The 27566-nt window shown below is 37.4% G+C and overlaps 1 pseudogene; it reads right to left on the bottom strand.

The window, feature by feature from the left end:
- Positions 1-10335: 10335 nt before the first annotated feature.
- Positions 10336-27566, bottom strand: part of LOC119815301 — a 32727-nt pseudogene continuing 15496 nt past the window's right edge.

The following is a 27566-nucleotide window of genomic DNA, read 5'->3' as shown; positions in this document are numbered from 1 at the left end:
AAGACAACATATAACAGATAGAATCATGCCAAAGAGAAAGCATTTTCATTAAAATTGAGAGGAACCAAGAGTGCTAGCTTTCTCCAGGTCTTCTGAAGTCTAAACTACAGAAAAAAAAGACATAAAGAATATGCAAAATGAAAGGGAAATTATGAGTGAGTACATCCCATGTTCCTCTTTTTGGGCCTGGGTTACCTCGCTCAGGATGGTGTTTTCTATTTCCATCCATTTGCATGCAAAATTCAAGATGTCATTGTTTTTTACCACTGAGTAGTATTCTAGCATGTATATATTCCACAGTTTCTTCATCCATTCTTCCACTGAAGGGCATCTAGGTTGTTTCCAGGTTCTGGCTATTACAAATAATGCTGCTATAAACATAGTTGAACAGATGCTTTTGAAATATGATTGGGCATCTCTTGGGTAAATTCCCAATAGTGGGATTGCTGGGTCCTGGGGTAGGTTGATCCCAAATTTCCTGAGAAACCTCCACACTGCTTTCCAAAGCGGTTGCACAAGTTTGCATTCCCACCAGCAATGGATGAGTGTACCCCTTACTCCACATCCTCTCCAGCAAAGGCTATCATTGGTGTTTTTGATTTTAGCCAATCTGACAGGTGTAAGATGGTATCTCAGCGTTGTTTTGATTTGCATTTCCCTGATTGCTAAGGAGGTTGAGCATGCCCTTAAGTGTCTTTTGGCCATTCGGACTTGGTTTCTAGCCATAAATAAATGACATCTAGCCTATAATTCGTAAAAATTCCTAGAGAAGCTATATAAGAAGGTGAACCCAAAGAAAAACATTTAGTTATCCTCCTGGTTATTGGAAGTAGACAAGATTGCCGGACAAAAAATGGGAACATGGGGGTGGGGTGGGATGGGGGGATGGGGGATGGGGAGAGAAAAGGGTGAAGTGGAGGATGGGAAGAGCTTGGGGGAATAGGATGGTTGGGGTATAGGAAGGGTGGATAGGGGAATAAGGAATTATATATCTTAGTTAAGGGAGCCATTCTAGGGTTGGCAGAGACTTGACTCTAGAGGGGTTCCCAGGTTTCCAGGAAGACGACCCCAGCTAGTTCCTAGGGCAGCTGAGGAGAGGGTGCCAGAAATGTCCAGATCCTATTGTCATACTCATGAATATCTTGCATATCACCATAGAACCTTCACCTGGCATTGGATGGAGAAAATGACAGAGCCCCACATAGGAGCACCAGACTGAGCTCTCAAGGTCCTGATGAGGAGCAAAAGGAGGGAGATCATGAGCAAGGAAGCCAGGACCGCGAGGAGTGCTTTTACCCATTGAGACGGTGGAACAGATCTAACGGGAGACCAAGTCCAGTCGGAATGGGACTGATGGAACAGGGGACCAAACCGGACTCTGAATGTGGCTGACGGTGGAGGAGGACTGAGAAACCAAGGACAATGGCAATGAACATGAACTCTACAGCATGGACGGGCTCACTGTGAGCCTTGTCAGTTTGGTTGCTCACCTTCCTGGACTTAGGGGGAGCTGGGAGGACCTTGGACTTAACATAGTGAAGGGAACCCTGATGGCTCTTTGTCTTTGGAGAGGGGTGGAGTGGGGGTATGGGTGGAAGGGAGGGGAGGGAAGGGGGAGGAGATGGAAATCTTGAATAAAAAAATGAGGAAAAAAAATAAGAACACAAAAAAAAGAAAGGGAAATGTCAAATTATTGCTGTTTGAAGATGAAATAATTCTATTCTTGGGCCCCATAGAATTTATTGGAAAGTTCTTAGATCTAGTAAATACTGGATAATATTGCAGGATACAAGATCAACATAAAAACAGTATCTTGAAACAATATCCTCTCACAAAGAATTTAGAAAAATATTCAATTCACATTATCTCTCAAAATACAGTACTGTAGAATATAGATAAACAAATAATAGAAAGACATTCACACCAAGATGTCAAGACACTGAAAAGGAAAATCAAATATCATACTACATGTCTGAGGTGCAATTCTATTGAACTGGTAGAATTAATATTGCAGAAATGGCTTCATTAAAAATTAACCAACAGTATTAATGCAATACTTCTTGTCTCCTTTAGGGTTTCTGTTGCTAAAAAGGGACACCATGATCATGGCAACTCTTATAAAAGGAAAACATTAAATTGGGTGGCTTTTATTTTCAGAGATTTAGTCCATTATCATCATGGTGGGACATAACAACATGCAGGCAGACATGGTGCTAAAGAAAGATCTGGGAGTAAAGAAGAAGCCAAATCTTTCATCCACAGGTGACAAGCTGTGAACTAAGATACTGTATGTGCCCTGAGAATATTTGAGACCTCAAAGCCCACCTTCACAGTGACACACTTCCTCCAACAAGACCATGTCTACTCCAACAAAGCCACCCCTTCTAGAAGTGCCTCTTTCTATGAGCTTGTAGGGGTAATTACATTCAAACTGCCACACTTATTAACATTCCAATGCCATATTGTACAGATGAAGAAAAACTATCCAAACATTCATGTGGAGTCACGAAATTTCACCAATAATCAAAGCAAGACCAAGGAGAAAGAACACAGTTGATGCAACATAAACCTGACTCCAAATTAAAATACTAATCTATGATACTGGAATAAGAGCTGGTAGGAAGAACAATGAAATAAAATAGAGGACATGGAAATAAGTGGACGAAGCTCTGCTAATCCAATTTTGTAAAAGTAGGCAAAAAATACATAGCTAGGAAAATATAAACTGGTCAACAAATGCTGCTGGTAAAACTGGATATCCACCCGCAAAAGGATGAAGCTATATTCACATATTTTAACTTTTCAAAAAAAATGATAACGGATCAAAGACCTTGATGTAAAATCTAAAAATATTGAAACACTAGCACAAAACACAGGTAGTCCATCGTCCAGACATCTGGGTAAACAAGAACTCTCTGAACAGAATTTCAAAAGCAGAGGAACTAATCTCCCATATAGACAGAAAGACAACATGGAACTTAATACCAAAGTGAATAGGTTTGGGGAGGAGTTTGGGGAAACGTCTTCAAAATAAATTGTGTGAAAAAATAATAAAAATAGTTTAGTCCAGGAAAGTAAACTGTTAGTAGAGCATGAAACCTATGAGTGGAAGAAAATCTTCACCAGTTGTCCTTCTGATGGGCTCCTATCCCAAATTTATAGAAAACTACAGAAAATACCACCGTCCTTTTAGTGCTTTGGATTCTTTCAAACGTGCTAATTCCTTTCCTGGTGTGGCTTAGGAGGTAAAATATGCTCTAGAATCCGAATCTAGTTCTGCTTGTTAAGACCTGTCAGGCCTTTACTGACTTTGTCTCTCACATCTGAGTCAATGCTGTAGAAAATCTGTATTCCACACGTGGACTCTGCAGTTGGACATTTAAAACAGGCAAACCCTGACATTAATGGGACAGTAAAGTAATATGTGTAAAAAGTAGTGTATATGGAACTTTCTCAAAATGCAATACCTGCATAGATACTCAAGTTTTGAAAAGATATGTTGGATATTGCTACTATTTGATTGATTTGAGCTGTGTGGTACAGCTGTAAGATATTATTGCATGAAGAAAACCTACCTACATAGGTTATATTTTTATCAAAATTAAAAATATCTTGTTCCTTTTTATTGGCATTATAAAATAATTGCAACATCCCCCTTTTTTTCTTTCCTTCTTCCAAACCCTCCTATATACCACTTTCCAATCTTTTTCAAATTCTTGACCTCTTATTTCATTAATTATTATCCACATATATATGTATAAACATATATACATACATATATCCACAAATATAAATATGGATAACCCTAATATGTGTGCTGTGTTCCTAAATATAACCTTCTCAGGTTCAGTCCATATAATTTTATTTTTATGCATGTTTTTCAGGGCTGACCATTTGACACTGGACAACCAAAAGGTATTCTCTTCACTGAGCAGGACCACATCTCCTCTCCCCAGATTTCCTCAGCGTCCTGTAATTCTTTTCGTAGGGTTAAGGCTGAGTAGGTTTTTCTCTGTCCATTTTGGAATTTCCTTGTTCAGCTCATATTTGGGCAGTCATGGTGATGAGATGTTTATGGGTGTCACTTCTTTAAAAGACAATGAGAAATGAAGGGGAAAAAATGAAAAAAAAAACATGGGATAGGAGAAAAGTATTTACAAAATACATGACTGCTAGAGGACATACACAAAATATGTAGAAAACTCCTAAATTCCAATCATAGCAAACCAATTAACAAACAGTTTAAATAAACAAGGAAGAGTTTCTTAGTAGATAGTTCACAAACAAAATGCCTTGAAGAAAAATTAGCACATACTAAGATAGTTACTATTGTGCCATTACATAATATTAAATTTCAAACAGAAATAAAATAAAGATATGGCAGTGTGGTGATGGCTCAAATGACCTAATGCAACCAAGTTGGGGAAAATGGAGAGTGGGAAGGTCTCACATTGGTTAGTGGTAAAATATAAAACAGTCTGGAGACTTGGGATCAGAGCTTGCTATCTTATTGTAAAGTAACATGGTCTACAGTATAATGCAGCAATTATATTCCTATTTTCCTAAATGATTTATACAGTGACTTTTACAAGAAAGAACAGCAGAATGGTGATAGCAACTTAATTAATAGTAAAAACAACAAAAAGTCTGATAACTTACATTTGTTGAAGTGTGAATCCACATTGAGATTATCATGCATAGTGGAATGACAGTGACCAAAGAAATTATGTTTCCTGTCTTCATTTATGGATATATTCATATATTGATATATGGTATATTTATATATGGATATATGAATATATGGCTATATGATATATTCATATATGACTATATAAATATAAAAATTTTATTTTTATAAAAGAAAACAAACTTTCTTTTTTATTATAAATACCAATCCAAGTTCCTACTCCCTCCTCTTCTCCCATTCCCTCCACATATCTTCCCACTCCACCTCCTCAGAGAGGGTAAGGCACACTGCTTTGGGGAAGGTCTAAGGCCCTCATTATAGGCTAAGCAAGGTATCCATCCAAAGAGACTAGGTTTCAAAAAAAACAGTACATGCAGTAGGAATAAATTCTGGTGCCACTACCAGTGACCCCACAGTCTGCCAAACAATACAACTGTCAACCACATTCAGGGGGTCTAGCTTAGTCCTATGCTTGTTCCTTCCCAGTTCAGCTGGTGTTGGTGAACTCCCATTAGCTCAGATAAACTGTTTCAGTGGGTTAACTCATCATGGTCTTGACCTCTTTGCTCACATTCTCATTCTTCCACTCTTCAACTGGACTTTGGGAGCTCAGTCCAGTGCTCTGATGTGGGTCTCTGCCAAGGTTCTATGGTTATATTTAAGAAATTCATCAGTCTGACTACAGGGTAAGGCAAGTTTGGGCACCTTCTCCTCTATTGCTTAGGATCTTAGCTGGGGTCATCCTTGTGGATTCATAGGAATTTTCCTATAGCCAGGTTTCTTGCTAACCCCATAATGGCTCCTTCGATCAAGATATCACTTTCTTTGCCTTCATCTTTGTCCTTCATCCATCTTAGCTATCCCATTCCCTCAAATTCTCCTCACCGCTCCCTTTCTCCCCTCCTCTTTCCCTTCTATCTTCCCTTTTCCCTCCACTCCTGTGCTCCCAATTTTGTCAAGCCATATTGTCTAATTCAGCTTTCCAGGTTGATCTGTATTTGTTTTTCTTAGGGTTTACCTTATTACTTAGCTTCTCTAGGATCATGAACGATAGGCTCAATATCCTTTGTTTATAGTTTATGAATGAGTACATACCATATTCATCTTTTTGGATCTGGATTACCTCACTCAGGATAGTGTTTCCTAGTTCCATTTATTTGCATGCAAAATTCAAGACATCATTACTTTTTTTGAACCACTGAGTAGTACTGTAATGTGCCACATTTTCTTTATCCATTCTTCGACTGAGGGGCATCTAGGTTGTTTTCTGGTTCTGGCTGTTACAAATAATGCTGTTATAAATGCAGGTGAACAAATGTCTTTGTAGTATGTTTGAGCATCTTTTGGCTATATGTCCAAGAGTGGTATTACTGGATCCTGAGGTAGGTTGTTTCCAGATTTTCTGAGAAACGGCCATACTAATTTCCTAAGTGATTGTGCAAATTTGCATTCCCACCAGCAATGTATGAGTGTTCCCCTTACTCCACCTCCTCTCCAGTATCAGCTCTCGTTGGTGTTTTCTATCTTAGCCATTCTGACAGATGTAAGATTGGTATCTCAGAGATGATTTGCATTTCCCTGATGGCTAAGGATGTTGACCATTTCCTTAATTGTCTTTCAGCCACTTGAGATTCTTCTGCTGAGAATTCTGTTTAGTTCTGTACTGCATTTTTAATTGGGTTATTTAGAATTATTATGTCTACTTTCTTGAGTTCTTTGTGTATTTTTTGAGATCAGTCCTTTGTTTGATATGCGGTTGGTAAAGATTTTTTTACCATTCAATAGGCTGCCTTTTTGTTTTATTAACTATGTCCTTTGTTTTACAGAAGCTTCTCAGTATCAGGAGGTCCCATTTATTTATTATTGCTCTCAGTGTCTGTGCTACTGGGGTTATATTTAGGAAGTGGTCTTCTATGCCCATGCACTGAGGGGTACTTCCTACTTTCTCTTCTTTCAAGTTCTTTTCAAGTTCATTGTGGCTGGATTTATATTAAGGTCTTTAATCCATTTGGACTTGAGTTTTATTCATGGGGATAGATATGGATTTCTTTTCATTCTTCTACATTTTGACATCTAGTTATGGCAGCACCATTTTTTGAAGTTGCTTTCTTTTTTTCTTTGTATAATTTTCGTTTCTTTGTCAAAAATTAGGTGTTCATAGGTGTGTGGATCAATATCTGGGTCTTTGATTTGATTCTATTGGTCAGCCTTCCTGTTTTTATGCTAGTACCAAGCTATTTTCATTATTGTAGCTCTGTAATAGAGCTTGGTGTCAGGGATGGTGACACCATAAGTTCGTTTATTGTACAGGGTTTTTATTTTTTTTTGGCTATCCTCGGTTTTTTTATTTTTCCATATGAAGTTGAGCAGGGTTCTTCAAGGTCTGTGAGGAATTAGTTGGGATTTTCATGGGAATTGCAATGAATCTATAGAGTGCTTTTGTAGGATTGCCATTTTTACTATGTAGATCCTACCTATCCAAGAGCATTGGGAGACCTTTCCATTTTCTGGTATCTGCTTCAATTTCTTTCTTCAAAGACTTTATGTTTTTGTCGAATAAATCTTTTACTCTTTGGTTAGTGTTACCCCAAAATATTTTATGTTATTTGAGGCTATTGTGAAGGGTGATGTTTCTCTGATTTCTTTCTCAGATTCTTTATCATTTTTATATAGGAGGACTACTGATTTATTTTGAGTTGATTTTGTATTCTGCCACATTACTGAAGTTATTTATCAGCTGTAGAAGTTCCCTAGTAGAGTTTTTTGGGTCACTTATACATATACTATAGTATTATCTATATTATATTATATTATCTATATTACAAATAATGGAAGTTTGACTTCTTGTTTTCCAAATTGAATCCACAGATCTTCTTTTGTTGTCTTATTGCTATAGCAATAACTATATTCAAGAACTGTGTTTAAGTCTTTTCTTGTTCCTGATTTTGATGTAATATCACTTTGAGTTTCTCTTTATTTAATTTGAAGTTGGCTGTTGACTTGCTGTGTATTGCTTTTATTATGTTTAGATATGTTCCTTGTATCCCTGATCTCTCCAAGACCTTTATGATAAAGGGGGTTGGATTTTGTCAAATGTTTTTCTAGCATCTAATGAGATGATCATATGTTTTTGTTTCTTTCAGTTTATTTATTGGTGGATTACAGTAATAGGTTTTCGTATGTTGAACCATCCCTGTATCTCTGGGCTGAAGCCAACTTGATCATGGTGGATGAGTTTTTTGATGTGTTCTTGGATTCAGTTTTTCAGTATTTTATTGAGTATTTTTGCATCCATGTTCATGGGTTAGATTGGTCTGTAATTCTCTTTCTTGGTTGAATATTTGTGTGCTTTTGGAATCAGGGTAAGTGCAGCCTCATCAAAAGGGTTTGGCAATATTCCTTCTGTTTCTATTATATGGAACACTTTGAAGACTACAGGTATTAGCTCTTATTGAAAGGTCTGGTAGAAGTTTGCACTAAAACCATCTGGCCCTGGGCTTTTTTTGTTTGGGAGGTTTTTGATATCAGCTTCTATTTCTTTCCAGTTTATAGGTGTATTTAAATTGTTCAGTTTGTCTTAATTTAATTTGGTATATGGTATCTATCTAGAGAATTGTTCATTTCTCTTACATTTTCCAATTTTGCTGAGTACAGAGAAAGATTTTCCAGGGCTAATTCTTTGTTTTACTAAAAAGTAGGGTGTAGAGGGCTGGAGAGTCCTCTGTACTGTACAATTTCTCTATGTAAAAGAGATATTTTTGACATATTTTTATTTTGTGTTTATGCAAGTTGCTGGGTGAGCCTACAGCTTATTCATTATGAACAGTGTGGCAATGAACTTATGAAACAACTTATTTTTTAAAATAAAATTTAAGTTGAAATTTTACTGATTCTTCCATGACAATTTAATCAACATTTCCTCATCCATGTATTGATAGTTCATTGATTTATTCGTCTAAAAATAGTTGTTTCATAGATATGGGCCAGATTCTTTTCTTTGTCAGTAATGATTGTTAAGAATAAAAGTAAACTACATAACCTCCATCTCAAAAAAAAGTAGAGTGTGTACCTTAATGATGTTGGTTTTTTCTTTTATTTGTTTACTTATTTACTTTTTATTTTTCGTCCACAGAGATATTTTATTTTACCCACTTCAAAGCCAACAAGATTTTACACAAAAATTTATATATGTGGAATACAAGGAATCAAATTAAATGATATTCATTTGATAAAGAAGAAGTATGGCAAATATTTTTCAAGTTTTTAATATGGAAAAAATGCAGTTTTCTCTTATAAAATACAACCTTTCTTTTTTTTTGGTTTTTCGAGACAGGGTTTCCCTGTAGTTTCTAGAGCCTGTCCTGGAACTAGCTCTTGTAGACCAGGCTGGCCTCGAACTCAGAGATCCACCTGCCTCTGCCTCCCGAGTGCTGGAATTAAAAGCGTGCGCTACCACCGCCCCGCCAAAATATATCCTGACCACAGTTTCTCACCCCTCAACTCCTCCCAACTATCTCCACCTCCCCTGTATATTCTCCCTCTGCTTCCCTTAGGAAAAAAGCAGGCCTCAAGAGACGATAACCACACATGGCAAAACAAGATACTATAAGATAAGACAAAAGTTCACTGAATCAACCAAGCAAGGCTCATATGTTCTCACAGAAACTGAAACAGCAAGCACAGGGCCTGTATGGGTCTTAGCCAGTCCCCTGTGTATATATTCTGAGTATTAGTTTAGTGTTCTTGTGAAATTCTAACAGTGGGAGTGGGTGTGTCTGTCACATTTGCCTGCTCTTCAGACATTTTCCTTTTATTATGTTGTCTTGTCCACTCTTGTTTTGGTGTCCTCCATCCCCTCTGATTCCTACAATCTTTTCCCTTCTCTTCCACAGTATTCACCAAGCTTCAAGGGGAGGGACTCAGTGGAGACCTCGAACTTAGACTCTCTCTCTCTCTGAATAGTGTTTGACTCTGGGTCTCTGCATCCACTCACATCTGCTGCCAGAGGAAACATCTCTGATGATGATGAGACAAGCACCAACTGATCTATGAGTATAGCATAACAGTATTAGGAATAATTTCATTAATTTTCTTCCACTTACATTTGTTTCTAGCTGGGATCACTGGGATATCTAGCCTCTGGTTCATGGCCATCCAAGCAATGCAGAATGGTCTCCCTCTCATGACATGTGCCAAGAGTTAAACCAGATATTGGTCGATCGCCTCTTCAAGTTCTGCGCCACCATAGCCTGGACACATTTTGTAGGCAGGACAAATTGTAGGTCAAGAGTTTTGTGGCTGGATTAGTTCTCAGGTTTCTATTTACATAACCTGAACAGTACTTTCCCTCAGGAAAGAGACTTAAATTTAAGGCAAAAAGATCCATGTATGCCTTTGGCAATAAGACAACACTATCAGATTTGAAAATCTTCCCACTGTCCTAGCATTAGGCTAGACTCTCTCTTTTTTTTTTTTTTTGGCTCTTTTCAGTTTATTGCATGAAGGAGTTACACTAGTCCAAGTTAAAAGCGGACCCCAAATGGTTACATTATACAAGCTGGGAGGTTTTTAAACTTGTGACAAGGGACAGGAGAGAAATTCTACTCATTGCAAGGAAATACTCACTTAAGCTTCAGAGTCACAAGCACTTAAAACCCATGACCCATCAGCTGATCGTCCTTAGCCAGTCCAGTCTCTATTAGGAACTGGCATATGTTCTTGCGCTGGTCACCCTGTAGCTGAATTACTTCTCCATATTCTGGATGCTCAATTACAGCACCATTGCAGGCAAATTTCTTCTTAAACGACTTCACTAGTTTCTTTTTATCGTAATCATCAGTGATCCCTTGGACAGTAGTAAGGGTCTTCCTGCCATTTCTCTGTTGAATTCTTATATGAAATCTTATAATCCTCAGTGCCAGCAGGAAGCAGGTCATCACCCTTACGTGCATCAGCAAAGGGGTCGAAAGAGTGGAGGTTGTGAATAGCGAGAGGGGGCTTGAGGGGGAGGCTGCTGAGTCCTCGGCGGGGGCTCAGTGACTGGGGCCTAGGCTAGACTCTTTAGGGACCTCCATGGGACCCATTTTTTTCAGCAATTCAATAGAATGTACCTTTTTCATACAACTGGGAACCTTACCCAGCTACAAAATATGCCCAGTTCTGACTTCTTATCCTCTAAGATGAAGAGTCCTCATTGGAGTCACCCACATATATTCCAGAAAGCTTTTACAGCACTAGGTTCCTGCAACATCACCCACGTGTCCTCCAGCTCTGTCTTTCCCAGCATTCTACCTGCTCCACTGATTCCTCTCCTAGCTCCACTTGCTTCCAGTCCACTAACAAAATTTATTATTTTCCTTCCCAAGAAGATACATCTGTCCTCCATAGAACCTTCCTCTTTACCTAACCTTTCTGGGTATGTGTATTGTAGGTTGATTATCATTTACTTAAAAGCTAATATCCACTTATAAGTGAATAAATACCATATTTATTTTCTGAGTCCGGTTTATGTCACTTAGAATGATTTTTTAAAAACTATTTTCATACAGTTTTAGATTTCTACTAATATATATTTTAGTTATATCCATATATTCCATGAATAATGAAATACCTACTGAGTTTTATTCATTAAGTTGGTGAATTATATAATTTATGAACAATAACTCAGTAAAAGGAGTAAAAATAATCTACATCAAACTATATGCCACTATATTGCTTTTGGCACTGTCAGTGAATCGGGAGAAGATAGGTTTCAGTGATCTAAATACCTTACTTTGCTACAGAAACCATGACTTATGTTTCACTATGTTGAAGTATTCTCTATGGAAGACTAATGAAACATTTTTTCCCTAGAGTCATGTATACTGATGAGCTGAAAAGAGGTTATGATTGAAATGTCTTCTATAAAACAAAAGAAAAATACAGTTTAAATAATCACATTTCCCAATACATTTCATATATTTGATGGTACAAAAATAAAACCAACTCTGAGAGTACAAACTATAGTTCTCCAGATCATCACTAAAAAATGAATACACCATGAATAGAACAGAACAAAAATAGAATAAGAAGATACAGAATATGCCTAGCTGAATCCCAGTCATGACAATAGCCATGATTACAATCCCTATGTGCAGAGCAGTTTTCATCTTGAAAAAGCAGCAGCAATACCATTTTATGATGCAAAAAAAAGAAAATCAAGCTAAAGGGTTCATCTCTGGTCTACTTCTCCAAGAGGTAATTCTCATCTATATCTCTATAATTAGTATTGCAAGAAAAACTCCAATGTGTCAACAGACAGCAGAAAGAGTTCCCTCCAGGACTAAGGATGGGCATGTGCCAGGCATTTCTGAAAATTTTCTCTTCTGTGAGATTGTGTATGTCACTTGGTTTTGTATTTCTTCCTTGCATTGTGTGAGCAGATTTTGTGACCTAGAAATCACATAGTTGTTTATTATCAGAGAATTTAAACATTATGTCCAGCAGCTGGAACAAGCATAGAATACTAAAATACTTGAGATCAAGTTCCTCAGATTCATAACAAAATAGTGATAACATTCTTTAAAGTATAACAACAAATAAAATTTGTTGATTATGGCTTTAGTTCCTGGTAGTCATTATTATCATTTTTAATACAATGTTCATTTAGAATTTTTTCATAGTCTAATTATTAATTGAAGCACTCCTCAATATTGTATTAAAATAGTGTAGATGAAAAGGTGAATACAATTGTTTCAACTTATTAATTCTTGTTCCTTACCACTGTTTTGTTACCATATCCCTTTTAATCATAGATACATCTTTATTAGTTTAAATTTCATATAGTATAATTTATCTCATTCTAAGGATCAAGAAAATTATAATCTTGAAGAGTAATTTTACATAAAAATGTTTTAATTCAATGTACCTTCACATATAATCTTGGGAGAGAGTTGGAAAGTAAGACAATAATAATTTATTGATTAATCAAGTAAAAATATCTTAAAATATTTCTGCTGATACAGAAGTTTCTCCAGCATTGTTGCATGCTGATTATGCATTTCTGTCTAGAAGGTGACAAGGCCACTCTGCTCATATTTGTATTATCAAGTTGTTTATTTTTGTCACCTACATGTTTCTAATTACTTCCTGTGATACTGCAGGAAATCATTCAAGGAAGTCATCTGTAGACTTGCCCCTCACCTGAGCCAGATGTTATTCTGATCCATCTGTTCTCACTTCTCTGCCAGAGCATGAGAAATAACTCGGGGCTGTGAAGGAACATAGTAATTAACCTTGCAAATGGCATTGGCATCACAACTGAAAGCAACACTTAGCGTTGTGACTTTAGTCAATTAGCAAAAATTAATCTCAGCTACTTTGCATAACTTCCCTTAATATTTTAAAATTTGGCTGATGATGGATGATGAAGAACTACCATGCTTTGTTCTATCTTTTTCTTCAAACTTAGCTTGGTCTTTTTTTTAACTTTCTTTTTACAATAAATATTGTAGATGTCATTTCTGAAGTTTGAAATAGTCCCTTTATTCCCTAATGAAGTCATTTGATTGAAAAAGGATAATGACTGTGCATATTCTCTTGAATGATAGTTATCAACAATTAAAATGATGTTACTTAGTGTCAGTTTTAGCCATTTATAAAATATGATGAAGAATTATGTTATTAAATATCAAAAGAAACATTTAAAATACATTTCAAATTTGTCCTTTTGGTTTATTTTTGTTTTTACATCCCAATCAAAGATTCTCTATTTTCCCTTGTTCCCAGTCCCTCTCCTCCACTTCCAATACACACCATCGACTTTTCATCCTTTGTTTGTCTTCAGAAAAGTTTAGGCCTCCTATGTATATCAGCCAGTCATGGTGTATCAAGTTGCAGTGAGACTAGGCACCTCCTCTTCTTTTAAGACTGAATGAGGCAATCCTATAAAAGTAATGAGTTCCCAAAATACTCATCAGAGTTAGAGACAACCCCTCATCTCACTGCAAGGAATCTCACATGAACACCAAGTTAACAAGTGTAACATATATGCAGAGGGCCTATGTCAGTGCCATGCAAGATGCCTTATTGTCTATTCAATCTCTGTGAGTTACTATCAACACAGGTTTGTTGGTTCTGTGAGTTTTCTTATGGTGCTCTTTATGCCACTGGGCCCTACAATCTTTCTTCCATTTTTTTCTGCATGATTCCCTGAACTTGGTCTGATTTTTGGCTGTAGTTTTCTGTATCTGTTGCTCTTATTTGTTCTGTGAAACCTCTCTCATGACATATGGACCAGATATTGTTCTATGAGTATCACAGAAATCATTAAGGATCACTTCATTGACTTTTTTGCCTATTCATGTGTCATGTTATATCGCTGTGTCATGTTATGTCTCTGTGCCCTGTTCCTGAAGAGTATGTTTTGGGTTTCTAGCTCATCCCAGAGATGCTATCAGATTCAAGGCATCTCTTTCAATGCTCTTTCTTTCATCCTCCCCTCACCAGATCCCTCCTGTTCCCATCACCATTCCCCATTCCAGTCCCTACTTCCACTGGCAAAGTCTATGCTCTTTTCCCTTCATATAAGATTCATGCATTTCCCAACTTAAGCCCCATTGTTACTTAGTTTCTTTGGACCTGTGGTTTGTTGCGTGGTTTTCCTTTATTTTATGGCTAATATTCACTGATGAGTAAGTACATGTCATGTTTGTCTTTCTGCCTCTTGGTTATATCATGCAGGATGATCTTTTCTAGTTCCATCCATTTGCCTGCAAACTTTCTGAGGTCATTGTTTCTAACACATGAGTAATATTCTTTAATGCAAATAGACGACACTTTCTTTATCCAGTCTTCAATTAGGGGACATCCAGATTGTTTCCAGTTTCAATTATGAATAAATATGCTATGAGCATAATTGAGCTAGTGTGCTTTGGGGGTGTAGGCATCCTTTGATTATATGATCAGAAATGGTATGGCTGGGTCTTGAGGTAGAAGAATTTCCAATTTTTTTCATTCAATCATCTGTGCACTTTTTAGACAGCAGGCTTCTCTCTCTCTCTCTCTCTATCTATCTATCTATCTCCCTCTCTCTCTCTCTATCTCTATCTCTCTCTCTCCACCATGGACTGTGGGCTTACCCTACATTCTCTCTCCTCAGACTGTCACTTGCATGAGATGCATCCTAGTAGCTGCAGCTGTCCTCACTCAGACTGTTCACTGCTTGTCCTCTCTGCTCAGATATGCTACGCCTCACAGTTCACTGCCAATTGGGATTTCGTAAAGGGAAGAGTTAGTTAAAAGAGTGAAGTTTTTCCATATTAAAAATGGAAACGTTATTACTATGGACACATTTAGGTCTCTGAATGATAATGTGCTGAACAGTTTGAAAATGGAACAACTAAATGAGGATAAATAATTTTGATGGGACTTGCATAATGTCAATTCTAACCATTATCAGACTTATCATTTTTTTGTTTTTTCACTAATAAAGTTGGTTAATATGAGTGCTAAGGTACATCCTTTAAAAAAAACATAACAAAACAGATTATAGAGATATTCAGCTCCAGACAGAGGAAATCAATGTAGAACCAATTTCAACATTGCATTATAAGGAAAGAAGAACAGACTAAGGTTTTCAAACAACCAACTTTAATTTATCCAGTCACCTTACAGGAACTGACAAATGATAGACATCCCCAAGGCTGTGCAAGAGTTAAATGGACTCCTATGGAAATATTATACTTAAGGAGATTCAAGGAACTGATAGTCTCATTTGGCATGTGTTCACCTTTTGTGAAGCAGATTTAAAGTTGTGATCAACTTGAAATAATATTATCTCTAGAGACTGGAAAGACTTGGTTAAAGTGGTCTTGAAGTTTGGTCCTCAATTACAATGGAAGTCCTGGTTGAAAGAAGAGGCTAGGATCATTGAACAATGAAGTAAGGCTAGAGGTACTGTAATTTTCCAAGACCAACTTCTTCGAGAGGGAGATAATACTGATGTACATAATGACCATGTTCTTAATTTATGCCACACAGCAGCGTTGAATTCTTGGGACACAATTGGAGAACTAGGAAAGAAAATTAAGTCATTTACTGAAGTTATACAGAGCCTAAAGGAAGGTCTCATAAATTTTCTGATTTCAGCAGTAAATTGAATGATACCAAAAAGAAGCAAGAAAATAATAACTGAATCTCTGGCTTTTAAAAATTCCATTGTACAATTGAAAAGTGTAATTAGTCCTTTGAAGGCAAGATTAGCACGCTTGGAGGAATAGACCTGAGATACAATCAATATTGAACCTCATAACTATGATGATGAATGGATAGGAGAGGTGATTTTCAGAGGTTTGAAGAAAAACTGAAATGTCAAGTGTTTCAAATATGGCAAACATGGTCATTTAAAAAGGGACTGTAAACAGGGTATTCCTAGAAACAATGTTTTTTTCTAAGTATGATGGCTCTCTCTTCTGGATTATGCAGAAGGTGTGACAAAGGCAGGCATTGGATCAATGATGTAAGGAAATAATGACAGTAAAGGTCACACTTTGCTCTTTCCAGGTTCTCGAGACAAATTCAGTTCAGTCATTTCGTGTAACCATGAAGGAAACTCCTTAGAGCAATTAAAGAACCCAATGCCTAAAATAAGAAACCATTCTGCTCCTGATGATAAAAAAGCTATAAAAAAAATAAGAAATTCAGGAGAAACTAAAAATGAATATTTTGGCAAACTTCTATAAATGAACAAAAACCAAAATTAAAAATATGAATAAATGATGATGTCATTGAAGGCATTTTAGACACAGGTGCATATGTAACAATAATTGAAGCAGAATCTTGGCATCCAAATTTGCCTCTTCTAGGAAGAAATGTTCAGCTTTTAGGGATCACAACTTTACCTCACATAAAACAGAGGGCAAGATAGGTCAAATGCATAGAGCCAGAAGGTAAGACAAGTAAATTAAAGCCATATGTGGTTAATATAGCAATAAATATCTGGGGATGTGATTTGTTACAGCAGTGGAATATTCACATTAACATTTCTCCAGTCTCAGTAACAAACCATCCATTAGTACATGTTTCTGGAGAAAATATTAGAAGGTATTATAAAGAACAGCCTCTAAACACACAGGTCATACAAGAACATAGCACCAGAGTTACTGATCTTTCAAGGACACCAATAGCCCTACCTTTAAATGGTCTATAGACAAATCTGTGTGATTTGCACAATGACACTTAACAACAGAAAAACTGCAGGCCTTAGAACAGCTGGTACAGGAGCAGTTAAATGCTCAGCATATTGAAGAATCAACTTTCCCTTGGAATTCCCTTCTATGTGTTGTTAAAAAGAAATCTTGAAAGTAGACAATTATAACAGATTTAAGAACTGTTAATAAGGTAATTCAGCCAATGGTCTCTCTATACTCTGGCAATCTTTTGCTTTCTCTATTACCTAAAGGATGACCTCTTGTAGTTATTGATTTAAATTTTTGTTTATTTGCTATACCTTTATGAGAAAAGACAGAAAAATTTGCCTTCACAGTTCCTACTTATAATAATTCTCAGACGTCTAAGAAATATCAGTGGAAGGTTCTCCCATATGATCATTTCATTAGATGCAGAAAAAGCATTTGACAAAGTTCAACGCCCCTTTATGATAAAGGTTTTGGAGAGGTGAGGAATACAAGGATCATACCTAAATATAATAAAAGCAATATATAGCAAGCCAACAGCTAATATCAAATTAAATGGAAAGAAACTCAAAGCCATTCCACTAAAATCAGGAAAAAGACAAGGCTGTCCACTCTCACCATATTTCTTCAACATAGTTCTTGAAGTTCTAGCAATAGCAATAAGACAACACCAGGAGATCAAGGGGATTCAAATTGGAAAGGAAAAAGTCAAACATTCATTATTTGCAAATGATATGATAGTGTACATTAGTGACCCCCAAACCTCTACCAAAGAACTCCTACAGCTGATAAATAACTTCAGTGAAGTGGCAGGTTACAAGATCAACTCAAAAAAATCAGTAGCCCTCCTATAATCAAAGGACAGAGAAGCAGAGAGGGAATTCAGAGAAACTTCACCTTTTATGATAGCCACAAATATCATGAAGGATCTTGGGGTAACTCTAACCAAGGAAGTGGAAGATTTATTTGACAAGAACTTTAAGTCTTTGAAGAAAGAAATTGAAGAGGACAACAGAAAATGGAAGGATCTCCCTTGCTCTTGGATGGGTAGGATCAACATAGTAAAAATGGCAATTCTACCAAAGACAATCTATAAATTCAACACAATCCCCATTAAAATCCCAACAAAATTCTTCACAGACCTTGAGAGAACAATAATCAACTTTATATGGAAAAACAAAAAGCCCAGGATAGCCAAAACAATCCTATACAATAAAGGAACATCTAGAGGCGTTACCATCCCTGACTTCAAACTCTATTACAGAGCTACAGTAATGAAATCAGCTTGGTATTGGCATAAAAACAGAGAAGTCGACCAATGGAATTGAACGGAAGACCCAGATATTAACCCGCAAACCTATGAACACCTGATTTTTGACAAAGGAGCTAAAAGTATACAATGGAAGAAAGAAAGCATCATTAACAAATGGTGCTGGCAGAACTGGATGTCAACATGTAGCAGAATCAAAATAGATCCATATCTATCACCATGCACAAAACTCAAGTCCAGATGGATTAAAGATCTCAATATCAATCTGAACACAGTGAACCTGATAGAAGAGAAGGTGGGAAAACAACATATAGGCACAGGAGACCATTTCCTACATATAATCCCAGTATCACAGACAATAAGGGCAACATTGAATGAATGGGACCTCCTAAAACTGAGAAGAAGCTTCAGTAAAGCAAAGGATACTGTCAATAAGATAAAAAGGCAACCTACTGATTGGGAGAAGATCTTCACCAACCCCGCAACAGACAAATGTCTGATCTCCAAAATATATAAAGAGCTCAAGAAACTAGACCTTAAAATGCTAATTAACCCATTTAAAAATGGGATACTGATCTGAACAGAGAATTCTCAACTGAAGAAGTTCAAATGGCCAAAAGACACTTAAGGTCATGCTCAACCTCCTTAGCAATCAGGGAAATACAAATCAAAACAACTTTGAGATACCATCTTACACCTGTCAGAATGGCTAAAATCAAAAACACCAATGATAGCCTTTGCTGGAGAGAATGTGTAGTAAGGGGAACACTCATCCATTGCTGGTGGGATTGCAAACTTGTGCAACTACTTTGGAAATCAGTGTGGTAGTTTCTCAGGAAATTAGGGATCAATCTACCCCAGGATCCAGCAATACCACTCCCGGGAATATACCCAAGAGATGCCCAATCATACTACAAAAGCATTTGTTCAGCTATGTTCATAGCAGCATTATTTGTAATAGCCAGAACCTGGGAATAACCTAGATGCCCCTCAATGGAAGAATGGAAAAAGAAAGTATGGAATATATATGCACTAGAGTACTACTCTGTGGTAAAAAAAAAAAGGCATCTTTCATTTGGCATGCAAGTGGATGGAAATAGAAAATACCATCCTGAGTGAGGTAACCCAGACCCAAAAAGATGAATATGGTGTGTACTTACTCATTAGTGGATTCTAGCCATAGAATTGAGCCTATATTTCATGATCCTAGAGAAGCTACATAGGAAGGTGAACCCAAGGGAAAATATATAGTTATCCTCCTGGATATTGGAAGTGGACATGACTGCAGACACTTAATGATTTTCAAAGATTGCTAGGAGACATTTCCAATCTACAGTCCACAATTGAATTAAAACCTAATGAGCTGATTAGTTGAAACAAAACTTAGATTGTGACAAGGACTTAAGTAGTCCCAGGTTATTATTAGGAGAATCTGAGAGTGAATTGGCTTTGGAGGAAGAGGAATTACAGAATGTAAATGTGGATCATGTGGATCTGAAGCTTAAACTGCATTCTGGTCATATTTCCCTACAGGAATTTTAATGCAAATGGAAGATATCATCTTGGAATGGATCATTGTGTCACAGAAACTAACTAAAAAAATTTAAAATACTTATTTGGAAAAGATCTTCGATGAAGGTGCGTGGTTGATCGGCAGTTATGATTCACCAGACAAGCTTTAATATATATAATTCAGTTTTAATAAAGGAAAGGAAAGGGAACTTACAAATCCAAGGTTCCAGCGAGGAGCGCAGGAAAAACAAAGAGCAGGTGGGCCACAGGCCCGCAAGATTTTATAAGTCAATATTGGCCTAAGGGGGACACGCCTTTAGACCAAGGGGGACACACCTTACAAAACAAGGTTTTTGGCTAGGCTTCCCCTTCATCTCCCCCTTTTGTCTAAATAAGACAGAACCAAACCAAATACAACTATATTCAATAGGAACAAATAATAAATATAAAATTACAAACAACAAACAATATTAAGAAGAAACATATAACAAAAGTTTTACTAAGCATTCTATTTCAAGGAGTCTAAATAATGTAGAGGGTAACTACAATTATCTAATCTTCAACCCCATCAAAGATCTGAGAAGGGAAGTAATATTACTTAAGCAACCAGGAAGTACAAACAAGAAACTTCCAAAATGTGCAACAAATTACAGAGACAACTAACTACCTGGGCAGTCACCCAAAGTTTCGTTTTGCAATGTTGAGGCAACCAACTTTGGCTAAGGCCTAACACAACTGACATAACATTTTTCAAAGGCAAGGAACTTTTTGTAGAACTGTCTAACCCTGTCTTGGCAAGATAAGATAATCCTGTTTTTATCCATTTACGGATACTCTGAAACTCTGTCAGTGGTCGAGGTATGGGCTTTTTCTTTGCCTAAAGGCCACTTCTGCCAAGAAGAAGACAAGCTCCCAGTGGAGTGTCTTTGGTGCTCAACATTCTCTCGGGAGTAGAGTGGTGTTGCCAGGAGTGATTGTGTCTCATAAGTACCAAACTCTAGGTTAGATTAAAGGCCATGTTCTACAGCTCTTCAAAGAGGTCGGAGATTATACTATCTATACTAAATATAATTTCTATGTATCTAAAAAAAACCTGAAAAACAACTGTGCAATAAATGAGGACAATATCCCCAAACGTAAACAATGTCATTATACAAATAATATCAGAGGTAGAAATGTACATTGCAATATGATAAATATCTCAATATAACAATTGTTTTAAACAGAGGTAGAAGCATACTCTCATACAATAGAGGTAGAAGCATACTCACATACAATGTTCAATATACAAGAATCAACACCAATGCAATTTTCTAATAACAATAATTCACAAATACCAATCATCCCATCAAACCAGGTAATTCCCCCCCCCTTTTTTTTTATAAACACCCTTGAGTCCATATAATACCTCCCCCATCCCCTCAACCCTATACCAACTACTAAATGATGTCCCTAAACCAGAGGGCAAACTCTGTTGGGAAAGGGGGCGTCATCCTCTAAGATTGCTTCCAGCTGACATGGGGGCAACGTTCTTCTCAGGGGGTCCCGTGAAAGCAAATGATGGTAAAATTCCCAAAATAACATTTGGTCGAGGAAATTGTAACTAGCCTCTGAGTGTTTTGAGGAGGTCCAGCCAGAGTGTTGTCAAAATTGTACACCATTTGAAACTGTCTTGTGTAGTTGGTACCAAAAAAAAAACAAAAAAAGGTCTAATTTTAGTGCTATTAAAAACATGACGTCATAGTAACCAGGTGAAATTGATGTTGTGGGGCCCCATCTTCATCCTGGAAACTTCAAAGATTACTGAAGGAAAATTTGTTGTTTGTTACAGGAAAGGTAAACATTATCTACAAAGACATATACAGACATATATATTCGATGGAAGGTATAATAAAGACAGACACAGATATGAGGAAAGGCAAAGAAAGTTTATCAAGTATCATCATCATCATCATCATCATCATCATCATCATTATTATTATTACTATTATTATTCTGTCCCATTTCATGGCTCCTGACCTGAGACAGAAACTGTGAGATATCTCTTATAAACAGGCTTGGAATTGAAGAAGGACTGAGCCATAGTCCAACTCCAAAACCAGCTCTATATACATATAAATAAAAGCACAGTATATATGTAAAAAAATGTTTTATACTTACTAAACATATTCAGGTTCTGTGTTGATCCATATTAGGTTGTAACTAGTGTCCATGCATCAGTATTTAAATATCCAGGGTCCCTTAAGTTCTTTGAAGATGAGTGGTTTCCTGTGGAGATAAGAAAAGAACCCTGCCCCCAACCTATATGCTTTTCTTACCATCAGTATGATCATCATCCTTGTGAATGAATTATTTTTCTTTTCCAAGGGGCTTCTTCTCTTCAACCCGAACCTTTATTAATTTTGACGGTATCCACAATTTTTCCTCTCCTGTGGAGACAAGAGCAAAACCCCTTCCCCAACGCAGCACATCTCCTGGCTTCCATTGCGAGGTCAGCACATCCTTGAAATAAACTGGTTGATTTAATTCAGCAGACTTTTCCATTATCCAATGTCTTTCTGCAGCCGTTGTCCCCTTCTCATTAGCGTTGAGAAAATTCAAGGTTAATAAAGCACTATGTAACCTATTTCTAGGGGTATTTTCCACCCCTTTCTGTTTGTTTAACATATCCTTTATAGTTCTATTTGATCTTTCTATGACTGCTTGACCTGTTGGATTGTATGGTATACCTGTAACATGTTTAATATTGTAATAAGCAAAAAACTGTTTCATTTTCCTAGAGACATAAGCTGGACCATTATCTGTCTTTATTTGTGTAGGTATACCCATGATGGCCATAACTTCTAATAAATGAGTGATTACTGAATCAGCTTTTTCTGAGCTTAAAGCAGTTGCCCATTGAAAACCTGAATAAGTGTCACTGGTGTGGTGTACATATTTTAATTTGCCAAATTCTGCAAAGTGAAACACATCCATCTGCCAGATTTCATTCCTTTGAGTGCCCTTTGGATTAGCCCCTGCAGGCAGTGGTGTTTGGTTATAAAAAGAGCAAGTAGGGCATTTCTTTACAATTTCCTTAGCTTGTTGCCATGTAATAGAAAACTCTTTCTTCAAGCCTTTGCTATTGACATGATGTTTTTTATGAAATTCAGAGGCCTGCAGCACACTACCAATCAACAATTGATCAATTTCTGCATTACCTTGTGCTAGAGGACCTGGCAGACCAGTATGGGATTGGATGTGTGTTATATACATAGGGCAAAGCCTGTTCCTGATCATGTCTTGTACCTGGATAAACAATGAGGTTAGTTCTGTATCATCAGGTATAAATTCAGCAGTTTCAATATGTAAGATTACTCTTTCTGCATATTGTGAATCAGTAACTATATTAAGCGGTTCTTTAAAATCCCTTACCACCATAAGAATGGCATATAATTCTGCCTTCTGGACAGAATCATAAGGGCTTTGTTCCACCTTACTCAAATCTTCTGATTTGTAACCTGCTTTCCCTGATTTATTAGCATCAGTATAAAATGTACGTGCTCCAGTTATTGGAACATCACGGATGATTCGAGGGAGAATCCAAGAAGTTCTCTTTATAAAGTTAAGCCTCTTGTTTTTCAGATAGTTGTTATTGATTTCTCCCAAAAAATTAGCGCAAGCTCTTTGCCATGGTTCGTTATCTTCCCACAACTTTTTTAGTTCATCAGCAGTGAAAGGCACTATAATTTCTGCTGGGTCTATGCCTGCTAGTTGACGAAGTCTCAATTTGCCTTTTATAATTAATTCAGAGACTTTTTCCACATAAGTTTTTATTTTCTTACTTGGTTTATGTGGTAAAAAGATCCATTCTAAGATAATATCATCTCTCTGCATTAAAATTCCTGTAGGAGAAATTTTGGAAGGCAATATGACGAGAATACAACTGAGCTCTGGATTCACCCTGTCCACATGTGTCTCTTGTAATTTCTCCTCAATCATTCTCAGCTCCTTTTCTGCTTCAGCTGTTAATTCTCTGGGACTGTTTAAGTCTTTTTCACCATCCAAGGTTTTATTTAAATGAATTATCATATCAGGTGATATGCCAACAGCTGGTCGTAAGCTGGAAATGTCTCCTAACAACCTTTGAAAGTCATTGAGAGTCCGTAACTGATCTCTCCTAATTTGTGCTTTTTGTGTCTTAATTTTTTGCAAACCTATTTTATAACCTAGATAATTAACAGAATCTCCTCTCTGAATTTTTTCAGGAGCAATCTGCAATCCATATTTAGGTAAAAGTATTTTTACTTCTTCAAACAGTCTTTCTAAAGTAGCCATCTTTGAATCAGATAACAGAATATCATCCATGTAATGATAAATTATAGACTTGGGAAATTGCTTGCGTATTATTTGCAATGGTTGATTTACAAAATATTGGCACAGGGTGGGAGAGTTCAACATGCCCTGTGGGAGGACGGTCCACTGGTATCTCCTTGTAGGTTGAGAGTTATTATAAGTAGGCACTGTGAAGGCAAACTTTTCTCTGTCTTTTTCTTGTAAAGGTATAGTGAAGAAACAATCCTTTAAATCAATAACTATGAGAGGCCATCCTTTTGGTAATAAAGATGGCAGAGGAATTCCAGATTGCAGAGAGCCCATAGGTTGAATAACCTTATTGATAGCCCTGAGATCTCTCACCATTCTCCACTTACCAGATTTTTTCTTAACAACAAATACAGGAGAATTCCAAGGGCTGGTAGATTCTTCTATATGTCGAGCATCTAATTGCTCTTGTACCAGCTGTTCTAAAGCATGCAACTTTTCCTCAGCTAAAGGCCATTGCTTTGTCCATATTGGTTTCTCAGTCAACCATTTTAGAGGCAGTGCTGTTCGTATCTCTGAAGGGCCATCAATTGCTTTGCATTCTTGTACAGCCCGAACAGCCGGTTTCCACCTTCTGTAATATCTTTTAATATTTCCCTCGGTGATATAGGCTCTAGAAGCAGCAGGAATGTTAATTTGGGTATTCCATTGCTGCAACAGGTCACGGCCCCATAAATTCAATGCAATATTGGCTACATATGGCCTTAATTTTCCTATTTGTCCTTCTGGCCCTATGCATTCAACCCATCTCGTGCTCTGCCTTACTTGAGATAGGGTTCCAATTCCCAGGAACTGAACATTTACATCCTGAAGAGGCCAATACGGATGCCAAGATTCTGGAGTAATGATACTTACATCCGCACCTGTGTCCAGTAGGCCAGTAATAAAAACGCCATTTACACACACTCTTAACTTTGGTCTTTGTTCATTTATAAAAGTCTGCCAAAATACACGTAACTCATCTTTCAGGCCATTTGTGCTTTTAACAGCAGGCATGGAGCTTTCTAATTTTCTTGACGAGGCATGTTCTCAGCAGTAACCGGAAATGACTGGACCACATTCGCCATGGGGGCCTGCGAGAGGCCCCCCATTGAGTTTCCCAGTGGCAACAGGTTGCCTTGTCTATCTCTTGTTGATCTGCACTCATTTGTCCAGTGTCTGCCTTTTCCACATCTCCTACATAAACCTGAAGGCTGAGTCCTCCTACGTCTGTTATTTCTAGAAGAGGCATTATTATTATTGTTATTGTTATTGTTATTATTATTATTATTATTATTATTATTATTATTTCTGAAAATCCATTGTCTGCAATTCCTTTTAATATGTCCCATCTTGCCACAATTAAAACATTTGGTAACTTGATGCCTCCTTTTTGCATTAGAAATTGCTTCTTCTACCCATGCTTCAGTGCCATAGTCAAATGATTCAACATTCATTGTATGTAAGACCCATTAGTCCAAGGGCACTGATCTCATCTTTAAAGGCCCCAGGATCCTTTTACACTCCACATTGGCATTCTCATATGCCAAAGACTCAATTATTATAAGTCTTGCTTCTGGGTCAGATATCCCTATTTGTACAGCTTAGTTAGCCTTTGTAAAAAATCACTAAAGGGTTCTCTCTGACCCTGTTTAACTCTGATATATGATTACAGTCTCTGTCCTGGGTCTTGAACCCTGTCCCAAGCCTTTAAGGCTGCTGTAGTACATATGGATAAGGTGTGTTCATCATAATTAGCTTGTTCCAGAGGATCGGAGAAAAGTCCTTCACCTAGAATTTGATCTAGGGAGATCTCAATTCCCTTTGCTCTTTCCTGCTGTTCTAAAAGTTTAGCCTCTTGTCTGAACATGCATTTCCAATTTAATTGTGACCCACTCTCTAGAACAGCTGATACTAATTGTACCCAATCATGGGGCATTGCCTTATCGCTTATAGACCAAGTTTTGAGCATCTCTCTAACAAAGGATGAATGTAGCCCAAAGTTCATAATGGCTTGTTTAATTTCTTTGAGATCATTCATACGGATGGGTTCCCATGTATATTCCTTGATGACCTTAGGGTTTTTGGAACCAGTCACCTTTTTTGATGTTATTATTGGAAAGGCAGGTAGAACTTTATGGAAATTATCCCGGAGAGTTTTACTCATTGACGGAGTTAAATTTCGCCTTTCTACCATTTGCTCCTGTTCATCACAGTCTATAATTTCCTCAATCTTTTCTAATCTGCTTACTATTGCCTTCTGTAAGGCCTGGATCTCCTGTCCAGAATTATGCTCCAAGGCCTTCATGGAGGATTCCAAAACATGAAGTTTGTCCAGTAGAGTTAGTATCTCATCCTTGGATAGAATTTTCATGGCATGAATTGTGCCTTCTTGTATTGACAATCTGTCAGCCAATCTGTCATATCCTTTAGACAAAGTCCGATTTTCACATTCAGCAGTTTTAATTCTCTCTGATAATGTTTCAGACAGGGACTGAAGTTTACGATCCAAATCAGCTGTTCTCTCCTCCGCAGCAATGAATCTCTCCTTAATATCAGACTGTAGTTTTTCTAAATTTTGTTCATTTGACAGCGTCATATCAGACAAAGCCCTATTCCCTTCCTTGAGAACTTCAAACTCTCTCTTGATGTCAGTCTGAATTGTTTTTGCAAATACCTCGACCGACAAAGTTGTCACTCAAAACAGTTGTGCCCTTTCTTAAGCATTCAACCTCTGTCCTAAGAATCCTGGTTTCATTCTGTAAGGACTTTATCATTTTTCTATTTTCAAACCATGTAAGAGAGAAACCAAATACGAGAAAAATTGCAAGCCCTATAAATATCCAAGTTATGGGAATATCATATGTATCCTGCAATATTTCTACCATAGTATAATTAAATAGACTGCAGAAGCTTTCAACGGTAATATGGTCAGACATTTTTTTTTTTTATCAAAAGAAATTTTACCTGTAATGACCGTTCCCTGCCAGTAGGTGGTGAGGGCAGTAACCACTCGGCCAAACTGAGTCTGCAGTACAGTCTCCCGCAGGTCAGGGCCCAGGCCGAACTCAGCCGGGACTGGTGCTGCCTGAGGGGTTAGGGAGCTCGGACTGAGTCACCCGCACACGTCCTTTGCTCCATACAAGCGGGGCTGGGACAGACTAGTCTGGGAAACTGGGCTGAAGCAATCAAGAGCCCAAGGCCGAATCCCTGCCACGCAGTGCGGGAACTGGAGCTAAAGGCCCCCAAATGCCCGAGTTGGATGCCAAATGAAGGTGCGTGGTTGATCGGCAGTTATGATTCACCAGACAAGCTTTAATATATATAATTCAGTTTTAATAAAGGAAAGGAAAGGGAACTTACAAATCCAAGGTTCCAGCGAGGAGCGCAGGAAAAACAAAGAGCAGGCGGGCCACAGGCCCGCAAGATTTTATAAGTCAATATTAGCCTAAGGGGGACACACCTTTAGACCAAGGGGGACATGCCTTACAAAACGAGGTTTTTGGCTAGGCTTCCCTTCACTTCGAGATGATTATTAAGACCTATTAGAACTTGTGTAACAATGAGTACTAAGTTTGTAAGT

The sequence above is a fragment of the Arvicola amphibius genome, chromosome 5 (assembly GCF_903992535.2).
Source record: "Arvicola amphibius chromosome 5, mArvAmp1.2, whole genome shotgun sequence".
NCBI lineage: Eukaryota > Metazoa > Chordata > Mammalia > Rodentia > Cricetidae > Arvicola > Arvicola amphibius.
This window is presented reverse-complemented; position numbering and strand designations above follow the sequence as displayed.